This window comes from Apteryx rowi, unplaced genomic scaffold, assembly GCF_003343035.1.
Source record: "Apteryx rowi isolate R43461 unplaced genomic scaffold, aptRow1 scaffold_114, whole genome shotgun sequence".
NCBI lineage: Eukaryota > Metazoa > Chordata > Aves > Apterygiformes > Apterygidae > Apteryx > Apteryx rowi.
Window position 1 is genome coordinate 1,138,484 of NW_020447353.1, and position 17,227 is coordinate 1,155,710.

Consider the following 17,227-nt stretch of genomic DNA (forward strand, 5'->3'; position numbering starts at 1 on the left):
AGCAGCCAGAAGCTGAAACAGTACAAGTGCCTTCAATTTTTTCTCAGCTGAATAAGACTGATTTTACTAGATGATATAAAAGAAGTATAGCTCCCTTTCTACCTTCCACTCTCTTTTTTTTCCTGTTCATCCTGGTTGCTCAAGGTTGTAGGACACAGGAAAAGTTGTGGGGATGGATACTTGTAGCACTGCAAGTTCAACCATTTTACTATGATGTGGAGTAAGGAAGTTTTTGACTGGACCTATTAGTAACCGAGTCCTGTTTGAAAAAAAAAAAAAAAAGTGAGGATGGAATGCTTAATTCACAGGGTCTTTGAAGACCTTCTTCAGTAGGGATGGGAGGTAGTGGTTCAGGAAAAAAATGCCTCTTTAAGGATTTTTTCCTAGTTTCTCTCTCTTTTTCTTCCTGCAGCAGAAAAAGCCAGAACAACTTTATGGTAATTTTGATATGGAAATTTTCAGGGTAGTTATAACCATGAAAATCCTGCAGAGTTTAGAAATAAGGATATTAGGAGTTTCTTCACAGACCTAAGTCCCATCATATTGCCATGCATTGATGCACGCAGTATCTCTGTAAGGTCATGAAACATTATTGATTATCATTCCTGTTCTATTTTTCAGGAATTGAGAGGGAAATTAGATTATCTGAGGTCACAGAGGCAGAACTCAGGCTCGTCCCCTTGTCTTTTGTGTTTTGAGCTTGTCCTTTAACCACAGGCTAATGCAGTCTCCGCTTTTTACAAACAAAATGTACCAAAGTGTCTTTGGTGTGAGGCATTGACATTGTTTACATGGAACTTTTTGGAAAGGTGTGGTTGCAGGTCAAACTCTGGATCACTGCTGAGGGGCAAAGCAACAGCAAATTTAGTGCTTTAGCATAGGCTCATGCTCACTTCTTCGAGATGGGGTGAGTCCAAGTGGGGCAGGCTCCAGCCTCCTTTCCATTCCTCCTTTTCACACCACATGAGCTGCTGCTGGGTTCACTTCCAGCAGTGCGGAGAGCTGAAGACTGTTCCTGACCTTTCCTTCTGCTTCCTGCTGCAGTCATAAGCTGTGAAGCTTAGGGGAGAGATTTGTAGTTTGACTGAAGGATCGGTGAAGACTGGAAGCCTTCTCCCCTAAACCTCTCCTGCTCCAGTGGATCTATTCACTGAAAAAAACCTTTTATAATGGGTGTATTTTTCCCTCTGAATGAAGCTTGCAGTAAGTAAAAAAATGTGAAAATAAACACATCCAAATTTTAATAATTGCCACATCTTCCTAATTATAGACACTCTTTCTGTTATTTAGCACAGTCCTTGTTCATTACTGTCATCCTAGCTTGTTTAAGCTTAAATATTAAAAATTATACACTAACCACATGTCAGATACCTTAGTTTAACTATTGGTATTAATTCCTGCTGTTCCTTGAGAGTATTCTTTCAGGAGAACTATAGATCATTTGCAAATACATATATGCTTTCACTTCAGTGCATAATATTATGGAACCTTATGGTGATGATATTCCAGAAATAATTAATTGTCCACTTCAAAGGTTTTAAAACCCTTTTTTTTTTTTTGTCTGAGGTAGCGATGGCTAAACAGGAAAAGGAAGAAGAGTGAGTTCATTAACTCATAGAAAAATCCTGAAAACCTCATGGTATGAAGTTAAGAAATTGATTATCTTTCTCTGAAGTCAGACACATGATTTGCTACTCTACAATGCATTGATTTGATTCCTAAAATTCCATGTGTTTTGTAACATTCTGTGTTTGATGGTGAAGTTTCCACATTGTAGCAGGAAAATAATATGGGCAAAAATCTTTACCTCCTTATTCAGTCAAGGCTTGCTTCCCTAAGAGTTTTGAATGGGGGATATAAGATTACGCTATCTTCTTAATTTCATTATAATCAAAAACTGTCACAGAAGTTGAGAAATATCCAATGAGTTCTACGTAAAATAAAATAGTAAAAACTAGCCTGTATATATTGTCAGAAATACATCAAGAAAACACAGAATTGAAAGAAAGAAATTAAAGAAGCCAAAGCTAATTTGTATCTGAACGATGGCATCAATGTTAGATTTACTAATTATGTTACATATGCAGAATATTCTGCAAAAGTATTCAATTTCTGTTGGAATCACATCAGCCACGACTTTCTCCATGGTAATATCTTGCCTCCTTAGAGCCTAGCATCTTAATCATTCAGATCTTGTCATTCATTTGTAAAATGTCTGTCATAGGAGAGTCCTAGATTCCATCAGGTACTTGGGAAAGAAACATCTGTAGGCTACTCTTCTATTCCAGATAGCACCGTCACCTCAGTGGCCCAACACCTTGAAGCACTAAGCAGTGCCACTAACCATCCACCAGATCTAATCTTCTCTCTCTCACATATCTGTCTAGGGAAGGTACGGGAACTATCTTTGCACTGCATCAAGCTTGTGGTTTTGCTTTCCAAACTGTGAATTCTCTTGGGTATCTATACCAGTGAAAGTAAGGTCAGAGAAGTATTGTTCTAACTGGAAAGAAAGGTGAGAGATTTTGTTCCTGTGGAGGTTCATCCTGGAATTTCAGTTAGTCCCTTAAAAGCTTTGCCTCTTTATAACTTAACTTTATCCCATATGCCCACAGAGGCATTAGTTTTAACATTTGATTCTACAAAAAATAATCTTACCATTAAATATTTGAGTATGAAAACTGGCATGGAGACGGAGAGTAGGAGAGCAGAGTACCAAAATTTTGTCAAGTCACTAATGTTACAGACTAGCACTTGATATCTCATTTACAGAGGCATAGGTAGAAAAGATTCTGACTGTAAAGTTCTCATTTCTCGGGAAAATGTAAATCCAAAGAAAGGTGCCAATATCTGTATAGGAACTAGCTTCTCAAGCCAACACTCAATTATCCAACCAGCCCAATGGAAAAAAAAAATGAAGATGTGGAAAAAAAACACATGAAAGCAAAGAGACTTCAAAGAAATTTTAAACTGTATTTTAGAGGTCCTGCGAACACCCTGGTGACGGCTGATCTTTTGAACCTGAGATCCTTAACATATAAGCCAGTTCTGAGAGGAAGCTCCCAGCACCTAAAGTTTTTTGCCACAATAAGGATGTATTTTAAGAAGATCCTCAGCTTAATGGTATTATTAAAATATATTTTTTTCATAAGCTGAAAATCTTGTGTGTTACTTTTGAGGAAGGAAAAACTCAAGCACTCCAAGTGGAAGTACTGTGGACAGGCAGTTAAGATAGAATTGTCAGATAAAAGGATAAACAAGACCAAAACCAAGAGATGCTAAAATATGAGGTCTTATGAAAATGATAATCAGACAAGTTTTCTTAAAGGCACTTCACAAATCTTGCTGGGGAAAAATAATTCTCTCTGGTAGCTATTAGAAGATAAATTCATTACCTTAGAAATATATTTTCTTATGTTCTTGGAATGAATAATTAGTTTCGATTTAATTCTCACTTAATGACTCAGCTACATTGTCTGATTTCTATTAAAAGATTAAACCTAAATTTCTACTAGTGAAATGTAATTTTACTTCTTATTTAGTATTTTGTGCCTGCATCAATAGTTTGAACGAGCCAGGTGGTAGAGCTGAATTCAGTTTGATAAGGAAACCTAGCTCTTCACTTGCTTTTGTAAGTCCTCACCAAGTGTTATTGTGACGGCCACTTATATTTTTTTGATATGAAAGATGGTAAGCATGGTTATCCTATCCAGAAGACCACTGTACATTGCAGAGTTAGTGATCCACGTAATAGTGAATGTGATTAGGCCTGTGCAGGCCTGTGCTGTGTTGTGCTGCACCATGCTCCGCCTATAGCTTGGCCTTCAGACCTGCACTGTGCTATGCATTTCCCTTGGCTGCTGGATAAACTTAGTTAATTGCAATGCAGGAGTCTGTAGGCAGCTCCCATTTGGCACCGGCAATTACACCACCTGCATGTCCTTGCCTTTGTCTAAAAGTACAGCAACAAGTTCTCATGTGAACCTCCTCTTTGTCTGACACTAGAAATGATGAATGGAATTATTTTCTTTTAAGAAAACCGTATAAGAGCTCAAAAGACCAAAATGACAGGTAACTTTTCCATGAAAGAGATCTGCACAGCATGCCAGCCCTGACTGTAGGCCCATTCAGTGCTGCGCCTCCTGGGGTTCCCACTGTCTGAATGGTCGTAATGTTGTCTATACTAATCCTTTTTCTTTCGTTATAATGTTAGGTCCAATAAATGTCATTTTAAGTGATATTTTACAGAGCCTGAGTGCCTTTCTTTTTGGGATCATAATGAACTAACAACTTCTGGTGCAAAGCAGTAGGTCAAATCTTCTTACTAAAAGTTTTCCCAGACCACCTCTAGATAGTAACTTTAATTATATTATTTTTCTTTAAAAGGAAAAAAAAAGGTTTCTGAAAGTTCTACTTATGGCTGAAAATAATCATAGAGGCTTAATTCCCTTATTTACTGAGGAATGGTATAGATGGCTTTTCTTCAAACTGAGATCACCCTCCATCTTGAGCTTTTCCTCCTTGTTGCTGCAGTGTAGAGCCTGCAGGGAGACAGGAAGCTGAGGGAAAATTCTGAAAATGTAAATGCTGTGAGTCCTTCTTAACAGCATGTTCAGGAACTTACATTATCACGTTCTTAGTCCTGGAAATGTTAACCCACATGCCAAATAATGACAAATATAGTAATTTGCTTGGGTTTGTATGCAGGTATTCACAATTAAATGAATCACTGAGACTACTCTGTTTTGTTGAGCAGACCACAAATTCTGAGCTGAATTTAAAATAATAATCTGGGCCTGGTAATCTGGTAACATTACCAAGATTTTTGATCAAGCATTTCAATGATGATGATGCACCTACATAATTTATGCTAAAATAAACTAGCCATAGTGGAATGGGGCACACCATATGTGTGCTTTCCCCACAAAACCCAATTAAATTTTGAAAAAACAAGTTGCTCTTAATTTTAAACAATGGATTTTAATTTATTTTTTCAATAGTCAAAGCTAATATGTGTTTCCAGAAAGGTGCCCAGACACTTTTCAGAATTCTGCCACTTGATTCATCAATTTGAATGAAAACAATCCATATTAAATTATAATTTTAATTTACATTAGCATAGGGTATCAGAAACCACTTTCTGTGACTTTAATAGTTAGTGTAATGCTTTACCTATTGTCTTCTTCTTAATATGTAATTTGTGCAGGATTATTAAAATCACACAGTGTAATACACTTTATTAATCATGCTTGGAATTCTGTATTTGTTCCAAATATCCTTGACTTGTGAGACTTATTTTCTTCTCCTTCTAAAGTTATGCTGTAATGAAACAATTAATTTTTGTGATGTTGAAGGCACAGAAGGCTCCATTCACTTGCCCACACACAGGCGTCTAGTGTCATTTAAGAAGTCCTAGGCTATCCTGCCTGCCTAAAAAATGCACAATCACCCTATGTTTCTTATGTCATATCTACCACCTCTGTGCAGATGTCTTAGACACCTTGGGCATGAGGTATCAAATGGCACTAGAAACTTGTGTGTAGACAACTGAATTGAGTGCAGGGAGACAAGCTGAATAAGGTGTGATTCATCATATCCAACTTTACCCAGCTAAGCATTCAGATCACAGCTCAAGGTAGTCAGTTAAGATCCTGCTGCAGTTAGTGGAGTGTGAAGGGCACCTCCGCTAGGGAATTCAGTCCAGTCCAACACAGGGCACAACTCAGTGCCTAAATATAGGTGTTTACTGACATTTGTGATAAGCTTTAGTAAATTACCACACCTCTAGTTGCCACTCCACAATAGCCTGGATCACTTTTAAGTCCTCTGTCATATATACCAAATCCTTATCTCAGATGCTTTAGGATGGTACAAATGTCATTAGGCACTTATTTTTAGGCAATTGAGTCAGAGACCTAATGACTAATTAGGTGACCCACACTCTGGAGTCAATTGTCTGTCCTGATTAGATCTGTAGGGCTCTACTGACCTGCCTAAACATAGGCATCTAATGTTATTCGATATGCCATAGGGAATCATATATCTACATGGAGTTGACAAATATGGCATAAGAACCACATGAGACCTCTACTCTTCTGGACATGCAGAGGCAAACCAACTGAGATACTGAGACACTAGATATCTAGGTTTAGGGAAGTGAATCAAGTTTCGTGGCTACAATGGCAATTTAGACCCATGTGTGCCCATTTAAATCCATGTAAATATCTAAATGTGTTAAAATGAATCCTTCTCCTACTGTTGATCTGTATTTCTCCAGTAACTATAGAGAGTGTCTAAATGATTAGCTTAGATTGGGCTCTGAATTTTTAGATGACAAAGTTAGGTGAAATGAATCCATCAACAGCACCAAAAGAGGGAAAATACAAAGGGGATATTTTAGAGCAAATTGAGGGGAAATTATGGGACTAACAGGAAGCCCAAATATCTCTGCATTGTTGTTTATTTGGACATATCATTCAGGCAAAAATAATGAAAAATTAATGCTAAAATTCTACCTCACCCCAAATACGTTTCTGCCTTATAGTTTGCTAGCTAACACAGCTGTCATTGTGATCTCATGGGAAAACATCCAAGAAATAAATCATATTTCATCTGAGCAAGGGTGGGAACTGCCTTACAGGGGAACCTCAGAAATATAATATTTGCTTGCACACAATCCCTTTGAGTCTGGTGGAGCTACCTCAAAAGAAGAACTTTGTTTCATCGAAAATTCCCCAAGTAGTTGAGATTCAAATACATCATTCTTCATCCTTCATCCATATCTCAGGTTTGAAATTGACCCTTTGTTTGTAATCCTAAAATAAACACTACAAAAGGTCCCTCAGCAAAACACTTCAATCAACCCTGATCATTGATAGTGGAGACATCTTACTAAAATGAAAGAATAAAAAGCAGCACTGTGTGAGGCTGCAATGGAAACTAAGCTGTATTAGAATTCTGGGAAGATAGTCCTATGTTGCTGAAGTTGAATGCCAAATGGCTGGCATTGTACATATTGGTGCACTCTTTCCTGTGCTGTTAGACTATATAAATCAAATGTAAATTAAGCATCTGCATGTGGAAATAATGAAATTCTTCCCTGGAGCTCATTAGTTTTCAGACAGCAGAAAGACAGGTACAAAGAGAGAAATATGATACAACTCCTTTCCTATTTTTTTTATGCAACAAAGTGTCATAAACTGTGTAGTGCATGTATTTTGAAAGATGAGGTTACTTGGAAAAAAAGAAATATTGCCTATGCAAATCTACAAAACTACATGATGGCTACTGCTAAGATTAACAAAATATTTTAGAGCAAAATATGAAAAGTAAAGTAGGGTAAAGAGTACAAAAAGATAAAGTACTAAAACAGTGGAAGAAAGAACTGAAAAGATTCCTGAGTTTGAGTCGAAAGATCAGTAGTTATTCAAGTTGCAGTGCATGGCTCTTGCAAGAGCAAACTTGAAAGATTCTAAATGACCATGAGCAAAATTTAATGAATTAGTGACAAGGTCTAATATATTTTTTTCTTCCTTAGGAAGAACGGGTGATGACATTTTTTGAGCTGGTGGATTACTGGAATAACAGTATGCATTAGAAGAGTCCTTAGTGACACTCAAGGGACAACCAGCAAGAAACTCACTGGTATTTCTTATGATCATTGCATTTGTGGATTCCTTACTGTGCTTATCTATACACCACAGTATCTTGATTCTCCTGGGTGTCTAATGTTTTGTCAGCTGAATCCTTATGGTTGCTAATTGAAGGGTAAGTCCCATTTTTATTACTGTCAGTGTAGTATTGCTTTTTCGAGGCTTCAGAAGGAAGCTGATACTCATATTTAGGTTTCTTAACTCTTCACATTATAATATTTTTTTGCAACTTTCTTCTATTCACAGTCTGAGTAATCTCCCAACCAATAAAATGTCTTTTGTTTGTTCCATAAAATACACTCAATAGCATCTCTGAGCATTTTAATGAGTGAAGTCCCTCCTTCTACTAATGCAGCAGCAGCAGCAGATCCAGGCACATTTGAGGATCTATGATGGGCAGATTTAGTGTTGGGTCCCACTCAATGTAGACACTGCCCCTGGAAAGGGAGCAAATGTTCTCTCAACACCTGATGAGAAGAATGAAAGAAATTTGGGCTCCTGTATGACATGTTTTCATGTCATAGCCAAACATTTTGGTAAAACAGTACAATGTAGTCAGGCTACAGACTCCCATCAGCCAAAGAGCAGTTTTGAAGAAGCTGAAAGAAAAAAGTATGTTGTGTCAATGTACAGAAAAATGCATCCTCTTTCCTTATTCCTTTCCTTCACCATATTTTACATATTTATAGTTTTCTCTTCTGCTTCCGTGTTTACAGATTATTTTTGATTTATTATTCTAAGACTGTCCATTCACCTTCATTGGAACATTGTATTGTATTACTTGGTTCATAACACAGCATAAAGAACGTTTCTTGTCCATGCATTTGTTTATTGGTTCGTGTTTTAGCATGCAAAATACTTTTGCAGAAAATCCACTCCTGCCTCCCCTTCTCTGAATAATATGACTATTGTTTCAAATTGTTTATGCTTTGTGTCACTAAAAAGTGTAATATGTGTGAACATCTGAGTTGTCATACAGTGTTTTTATTTAATATGGTATTGGATGTCATTACATTCCTGTTTCATGCAATAACACAACTTCTGATGACAGGAAGGAAGAGTGTATTAGTCTACTCCTGGTTTGCATGATTTTCACACTAAAGTTAAATTTATTGTATTCACTGCAGGATGACAAGGAGCATCAGAATCAAAAGGATATTATTTATATTCTACTACTTTTGATTTGATTACTTAAATAAGGGAATGGACAGATATAAACTGATTTGCCCGTATGGATGGAAGTAGAAACAAAGATGCCAAGTTAAATTCAGTTTGATAGAAGACACCTCAAAGAAATTAATTTGGGAACTCTTCCTTGTCTCCTGGAATTAACTGCTTATTCCTCAGATCATTATTACACTGGTCTGTAGCATACTAGCAAAACACTTTGGATGCTAAGCTTGAGTATGTGTTTTGACCTAACTTGATACACAATAGATCTTTATGCCGTGTATATATGAACTCAGAACTTTTTCAGCAGATAAAAATTTCTTTCTCCTCAGGAAACAGATCCTTCTGTACATCAGAACATGGGAATGTTCTGATGACTGAAGATAAGGGATCACTTACCTGCTGCTCTACTATAATTCCCATATGCTTGTAAGAAGGAATAGCCTGACAGTCTCCAGCATTCTCTCATCACATTTTCTAATATACTGCAATAGCAATATTTGCTTTTACAATGTATGTTTTATTCTTAAACTAATGATTTCTCAGGTTCTGACCTGAAGGGCTACAAGGTTTCTAGCAGAGACCATTACTCCTTCTTATGAAAGAGAGAGCATCAAGTCTTATCAAAGAATGTCATCAAAAATAAAGGAGTTTGGATTGGCCCAGTAATTCACCAGTAATTTTAATACTCTTTGAGATATTAAAACAAACAAACAAACACCCCCCCCCCCAAACTCAAATCTTTATATCTGGCAGGGTTGTTTTTCAACTGAAATCATTATATGGTTCTTTCCTTGAACCATGTGTCGTATCTGGCAAATAAAATTATTCAGTAATTTCCAGGTCTTATAGAACCCTGTAGTTTGCATTACTTTTCAACCCTAGGGAATGTTCTCCAGTGACTGCATTTTCAGAAACAGTCTGCAACATGGATTCAGTGAAGTAGTACACAAACTCATAACTCCTATCTGACATAGCAAAGAGAAATTTGGAAAGCAACAAACTCACAAAACCCTTGATTTCCTAATGCACTGAAGTAATTCCTATGGCTGAGGCAGACTTAGCTGAAAACATAGTTTTAGGTCTGAATGTTTAGTTTTGCATGCTGTTTTCCTGGAAGCAGCAAACTTTTCATCCTCAGCTTTTCCAAGCACTTGAGAAGAATCTTTGGCAACTACTGAGGTATCAGAAAAGGTTCAAGAGGAAGCTGATGATCAGTGACTCTCTTCTGCTATTTAGCTGTGGTAACTTTGTAGGGTGTTCAGCACTTGTCAAAACAGAGAGATTTCATGCTTCCTTCTTGAAGAGTTTCCATGTTAATAATCACTGCAAGCTATATGTTTGTCTTTTGCTGTATATAAATGATCCCAAAATTGTCAGTTAATTTCCATAATATTCAAGGGTAGACTTGGTAGTGAGTCTTTTCTGCAAAAACACTCTAGGCATATAGAAGAGAATAAAAGAAGTCACAGTGATCATTTTGCTTTAAAATTTGAATTTCATACCTCTGCTTTGATCTTGAATATTGTTATCTGTGTTTCTTTGAAGAAAAATGATTACATGTGAAGCACGTACTCAAAAGCACCAAACAGTCATTTGTAGTTTCTGGTATGTCAGTATACAGCCTGGCTGCCAAGTCACTGACCTTGCACGTAACATCCAAGGTCTTTGGATTATGCCAAATTTAGCCAGTCTTGTACTATATATATGTATTGAGAAGAATAGAATATACAGGTGAATCACAGTTTTTATTCTTTCATAATCACCTTTAGGTTTCATTAAAAAATTCCTACTTAAAGAGAAAACCATTGGCTACATCTATATTAGTAAATTAAATGCGACAAGACCATTCTCTGGCATTGAGGTCAGCTGGCATAGTCTGACCTTGTTATTAAATTCTGTTGCCCCCAAAACAGTCAGGGGTACATGTAGACTGAGGTATGGAAATGGTCCTTGACCATTCTTTCTCTTGAACTCTGCCCGGGCAGTGTTTGCGAGAGTACAGGGTGGCTTAGATGAACCATACCAGGACCTATGCTAACAAATTAACAGTATGACACTCATGTTCCAGTGCCTGCGAACATTCCCTGATACTGTTAAGGTACAAATCACTGATGCTAAGTGACCAGGTCTCAGGGAAATAAGAAAGTTCAGTTTTTCATATAAACACAGAAGAATATTTTCAAAATGCTCTTTTCTATCTGGGTTGCTACATCTGAATTGTAGTATAGAGAAAACTCAGATGGACAAATCTACAGCAATTCAAAATGTATTTAAACAAATGCTTCCATATTTTAACAAACAAACCAACCCAGATAGATTTAATATAACTTTAAGTGAAATCAGATATTAATAAAACAAAGCAGAGTTGAGGAGAAAGAATGGCTCAGTGGACTGTGAGTGAGCATGTAAACACACAGAAAAGGTAAACTTATTGCATCTGATCTTTAGAAAGAGCTTCCTCACACAGGCCTTGAATCTGATACGTAAACTCAGTAAGCCCCTCTGACACTTGGCATCCTGACTTCCACAGGGCTGTTTGTGGAATAAAGTATTGGCTTGTCATGGGACAGCTCTGTCAATAAATAATAATAAAAATAAAGAAACAAAAACACCCTAGCAGTAATATGGGGAGCCAGAAGCAGAGCTCAGATTACTCATATCTATGCTGAATGTCTTGACCGCTAAGCTGTAAGAATTATTCTTTCTTGTCACCTGTCTCTGGCCCTCTGACTCTTACATTTAGCTGTAGAATAATGTAGAATAATAGTTTTAGCTGGAGAACTGAGAGACAGCAGCTGTCACTTTTTGCTTGCCCCTTGCTCATATTGCAGTTTACAGGTTAGAGTATTCTTTTGACAAATGAGAGGTGAGATTTGACCATGGAGGTAGCTGAACCCAGACCTTCTGTTTTCTGGATGAAAGTCTTAACCATTGAGCTTTAATGCACTGTTGCTGTTTTAAAAAGAACAAACCCAGCTCATCTAGATCTGCCCCCTATGCTGGGGATACCAAAACTAGCCACAGCTAAGGATTGCTCTGGATTTTTTCCTTATGGAAAATTATCCCATTCCCTCTGTGAAAAAATTTATTACCTAAACAATTGGATTTTACCACTGAAGAAAATCCTTTCAGTGAATAAAATTCATGTTATGTACTAAAGAGGAGAGGAGAATCTGCAGAGGAGTAGCTTAATTATAGTAATTTATCTTTTGTTCCAGTGGGTAAGAGGAAGTTTTTTGAAGGAAATGCCTTGTGGGAGAAAGAGCTGGAAATAAAGAGAAATAAAATCTTTTATCTGCCTACATGTCTTTAATGTGATGTAGGCAAGGGAAGAGAAGTACAGATAAATGATGAAGAATTCTGAGTACAACAGAATATTTTCTCTTCCCTACCAAAATAAGAAATATGTATAGTAAACAACCTTCTGTTCCAAAAGTATCTTGCCTAACAAAAAATTAAAAAAAAAAGTCTCTAGCTTAGAAAGAAGAGGAGAACTCTAACAGCCGGGTCAGGAGCTGAGCTGAATGTCCAGCTCTGCTTTTCCTTTTTACCTCGTCCTTGATATGAAATAAAGATCAATGCAGGAGAGAGAAGCTGGCATTTAGCTGTGTTTGCTGCTGGCTGTGATTAGTGTTAGGGTCACTTCAAAGACTGAGCAAAGACATCTGGTTTATTTTTTTTGTTAAAAAAAGAATGAATTTGTCAGTTGAATTTTTCAGTGAATTGCACTACTCTATGTATTTTTGGGGGGCTTTAAAAGCTCTAAGGTAAACTTAAGACATCAGTTGTCTCCTCCATCTGCCTTGCAAGCAGTTTTGCTAATCTGAAACTATTTTATGATCAGTGTAATACTGTATAAAAATAGGGCCAATTACTGGAAAGTGATGTCCTTGGTTTATGCCTGGTTCTGTGTTTGTCAAAACACTGTGTATGCAAATACTATATGCATTTTGCATGTTACTAATGTAAATAAATGTTTCAAGTKGTTCAGGTGTATTGCAGGCATAGTGAGAGATCAGTATTATGTTATTATATTGTTTACATGTAAAATAAGTAAATAGAGAATGTGTATATGCTTCTGCGTATGTGTGTTTGTACATCACAGAAACACAGAATAGCTGAAGTTGGAAGGGACTGCTGGAGTTTGTCTAGTCTTACCCCTCTGATCAAGCAGGGTCACCTAGAGCAGGTTGCCCAGGAATGTGTCCAGTTGGGGTTTGAATATCTTCGAGGAGGGAGACTTCACAGCCTCTCTGGGCAACCTGTTCCAGGGCTCTGTTACCCTCACAGTAAAAAGGTGAAAAGGGTTGTCTTTTTTTTTTCTTCTTATGTTTAAATAGAATTTCCCGTATTTCAGTTTGTGCTCAGTGCTTCTTGTCCGTTCTCCAGATACCACTGAGAAGAGTCTGACTCCTCCTTCAGTCCGTCCCATCGGTTTTATACACATTGATATGATCCTACCTGAGCCTTCTCAAAGCTGAACAGTCCCAGCTCTCTCAGCTTCTCCTCATAGGAGAGATGCTCCAGTCCCCTCATTATCTTTGTGGCCCTTTGCTGGACTCGGTCCAGTAGCTCCATGTCTCTCTTGTATTGGGGAGCCCAGAACTGGACACAGCACTTCAGACATGGCCTCACCAGGGATGAACAGAGGGGAAAGATCACCTCCCTCGACCTGCCGGCAACATTCTGCCTAATGCAGGTTGTTGCCTTCTTGGCCACAAGGGCACATTCCTGGCTCATGGTCAGCCTGGTGTTTTCCAGGTCTTTTTTTCTGCAAAGCTGCTTTTCAGCATGTGTATTCAGCAAAAGGAGCTGTGTATATTTATCAGTGATTATTTAGGCTGTCAACATATGGAACAGTTCACCGTGATGTGAAGACTGCTGAGTTAGTACTGGAGCGAACATTCATAATTACATCTGTACTAATAAATTAAATATGCCAGTGACCATTTTTTGGTTCTGATATCCATACAGTTAAACTCTCTCAGCCTCCAATACAGGATGGTGTTTTGTGTACACCTCTTACCTGGAAAGGTGTCCGGTATGTGCTAACTAATACACCAGGGACCCTTCTAACTGTTTAACAGGACAGACAGTCAAGCTCACTGGCACTGTATAATCTATACATGTAACCAACGCTTTGTGGCCTTTAATGGGAAAGCCTTGCCTAATACGTGCTGAGTCGCACTGGTAAAGGAGCAATGGATTACTCATCTGGTAGGTCTAGCTGATACTGTTTTGTATATAAAGATGCTCTGGGCTTGGAAACGGTGCAGCCATGTCAGCAAGTGCTACTCTCAGGCAAACTGACTCTGCTGGCAGGGATTACATGATGCAATAAAACAATATTCAGTCTCCCGGGAGGTTGTTACCAGCCCTCTGTGCCTATACATACATATTCATCTACTGAAGGAAAATTCAGATCCAGGATTTGTCTTAGAATGGACTGAAAACTTAGTGGAATACAGAATGTGTCTGTCCATGATATTAGGATATACACATTAGTGACACATACAGACTAAGAAGGACATTGTGTCAAACATATATGCTACAGAGATTTTTTTTCAAATATTATTTGTGCTATATGAAAAAAAGATATAAAAGTTTGCCATTTTGAAGGAAAGTTCTCATTACAGTAGTCACCAAGCAGCAAAAACATGGTCATTCCTCAGCAGAAATAATAGATGTGTGATACCAAAAGTCTAAACTAGGAAAGAAATAAACAGGAATCATAAGATAATTTTGTTGGAAGGAACCTCAGGAGGTCATCTATTCACCCTCCTTCTCAAAGCAAGTCTAATTAGATCAGGTTGCCTGGGGTCTTGTCTAATCAAATCTTGGCCACCTTCAAGGATGCTACAGATCATAACCAAGCATGAACTTACCAGTTAGTTATTGGAGGAGTCAAAAATCTCATCTAATCAAGGAGAAACTATCCACCTCAATAGGCTTTGAATCACATCTTTACAGGCATTAGGTTTCACCTGTAAGAACATGAGGATATCAGGTTTGCAAGGATATCTGGTTTAAAAAAAAAAGAAAAAAAGGCAAGACAAGTAATAAATTAAACTCCCAGATACACAAACCCTAATGAATGGGAGATAACTGAGATGATTATGAAGATCAGAGCTCTCAGGTCACTGACGATGGGCCACTGAAGGAACCACAATTATCATGGGTCTCATTGTAAAGTACAATATGCTCATTATGGCATATTTGAGACAGTTTGTGGGATTGTGCAAAACGTATTATGGAATGTTAGGGGAAAAGCTAAAGGAAAGGAAAGGGAAGGATCGGGGAGGAACAAGTGTGGGAGAATAGAGAGAGATTGTATAAAAGTTGCAGGTTGGATGTAAACAAGTTGCTGGTCAGTATGCTCATCTGGCCAAGCTCTGCGCTTGATTACTGCGGTCTGTTCTGCCTTCTTATTGAATTCTATTCCTAACTGTCTTTGTGTGACCTTACTCTCTGTTCAGTGAGTGTACATGTGATTCATTAGCAAATTTTATGCTGGAGCAGCTGATGAGTAGGTTAAACCAGCACCTAGAAAGGCCAATTTTCATGTACTCAAAATGTACTCAAATTGAGGGGCAAATACAAAGCAGTAATATGGTAAGTAGAAGTAGTTCCTTCCTGAAGAGAGTGAGCCATGGAGGATGACAGGTGAGACTTCAGTGGATAGGAAGAGGGAAAAGTTTGTTCTACGTGCCTTGTACGTGATACATATGCTTGTCCGTCCCACTGTGGCATTGTTTCTTCACAACAATATGACATTGCTGACTCCAGTTCAGATTTTGCAGCAAATAGCTCTCAGACACTTTCTCTGGTCTGTTTCTTAGCCAGGTCTTCCCATCCCAGATTGCTTTACTATTATATGTTTTTGACACTGTTTAATTTCACCTTTTTTTTTTTTTTTTTTTTGAGGCAATGTTTCCAGTTTGTCAAGATCATCTTGAATTCTTTCCCTGTTAAATTCTGGCAACCATACTCGCTCTTCCACCATCTTGGTTATTAATGACATTATTCAATTCTATACAATTCAGAACAGACCTCTGCAGAACCATGCAAGATCTACCAGATGCCTCTGATTCTAACAGCAAACATTTGTTGAGGTTTAAGTGAAGCTGGACATTAGTAGGGCCACTCCAAACAAACACTTCAAATAGCGGAAGAAGATGAGGTAAGGTTTGTTGACAATATATCATTAGCTAAAGAGTTCTGCATATTATCAGTTGTTCTGCCTTCTCAAAGTGATATGTTTGTGTTCTATATCTCATCTCACTGCTGAAGTTCTGTTTTTAAAATCTGTTCAATTGATTGCTTGAATGGAAAAAATGTGTTTTTTCTGGAATGCCCAGCCAGAATAATTAAGCATTTTGGATTTCTGGTGGGAGACTGAGACAGTAATGCTTAAAGGATTTTTCTAAAGAAGCTTAGAAATTAAAGCTAGTCATTTTTCCTGTCAATTGCTACTTGTAAGAAACTTTTCAAGATAAATATTTTCTGCATTGAATGGATATACATTCAGAAAAGTCTGTTTGATTTTATTATTTCATCAGATTTTGAGATGAAGAGGCATATGGAGATGTCCTGATTTTCAGAAACATTTAGTTTCAGTTTAGGTACAAAAATGCAACACTTTATTTTTAGAGTCCAGCAATTTGGGTGCTGAATGAGGACTGCTGTATCCTGGCAACTTTTAAAACTCTGGCATCTTCTCTTAGGTTTTGCAAAGGAATGTTGATTTCTTTTGAAAAACATTGTCTTTTGTCATAGGTGCAGGAGACTTGAGTACCATCCCTGGACAATTTAGAAACCGCAGTCCAGGAGGATGCCTTGCTCAAGGTGACCTGTCAGGCAATTTGGCAGGCAAAAGTAGAATACTGCTGCTTAGCTCTTACTAAGCACTGGTGAATTTCTTTTATCGACTCTCTGTCATACAGCCTGCTTTCTATAAGGTTCACTTTGACATCTTACAAACTAGACATCATGGTGCTTTATTGCTGACCCAACACATCTGTCTTCTTCCAAGGAGAATTATTTTTTGAACCATGATTGTAACTACAATATTGCTCCTCATTAACAGAAATAAATTAAACCTGTATATCATGGGCCCTGTGCCAAAGCCTGCTGAAATTATAGGGATGATCAAGGCCTAACATTCTCTCTAAGAAAGCTGTTAAAACTGGACTTCTTGGAGGCAAGGCCAGCACCACTCTGAGATTGCTTCTATCCCACTTTTCATTTCAGTCCTCTTCCTCGACTTTGGGTTTTTCAATGGATTCGGTCCTATTTATATGGGAAAAGAGATTGAAATTTCTGGGTTTTGTACTGACTTTTGTGTAAATATTACCCTTTCCTTAGAAATAAGAACGTTAGGAAGACTACAAGATGATTATAAT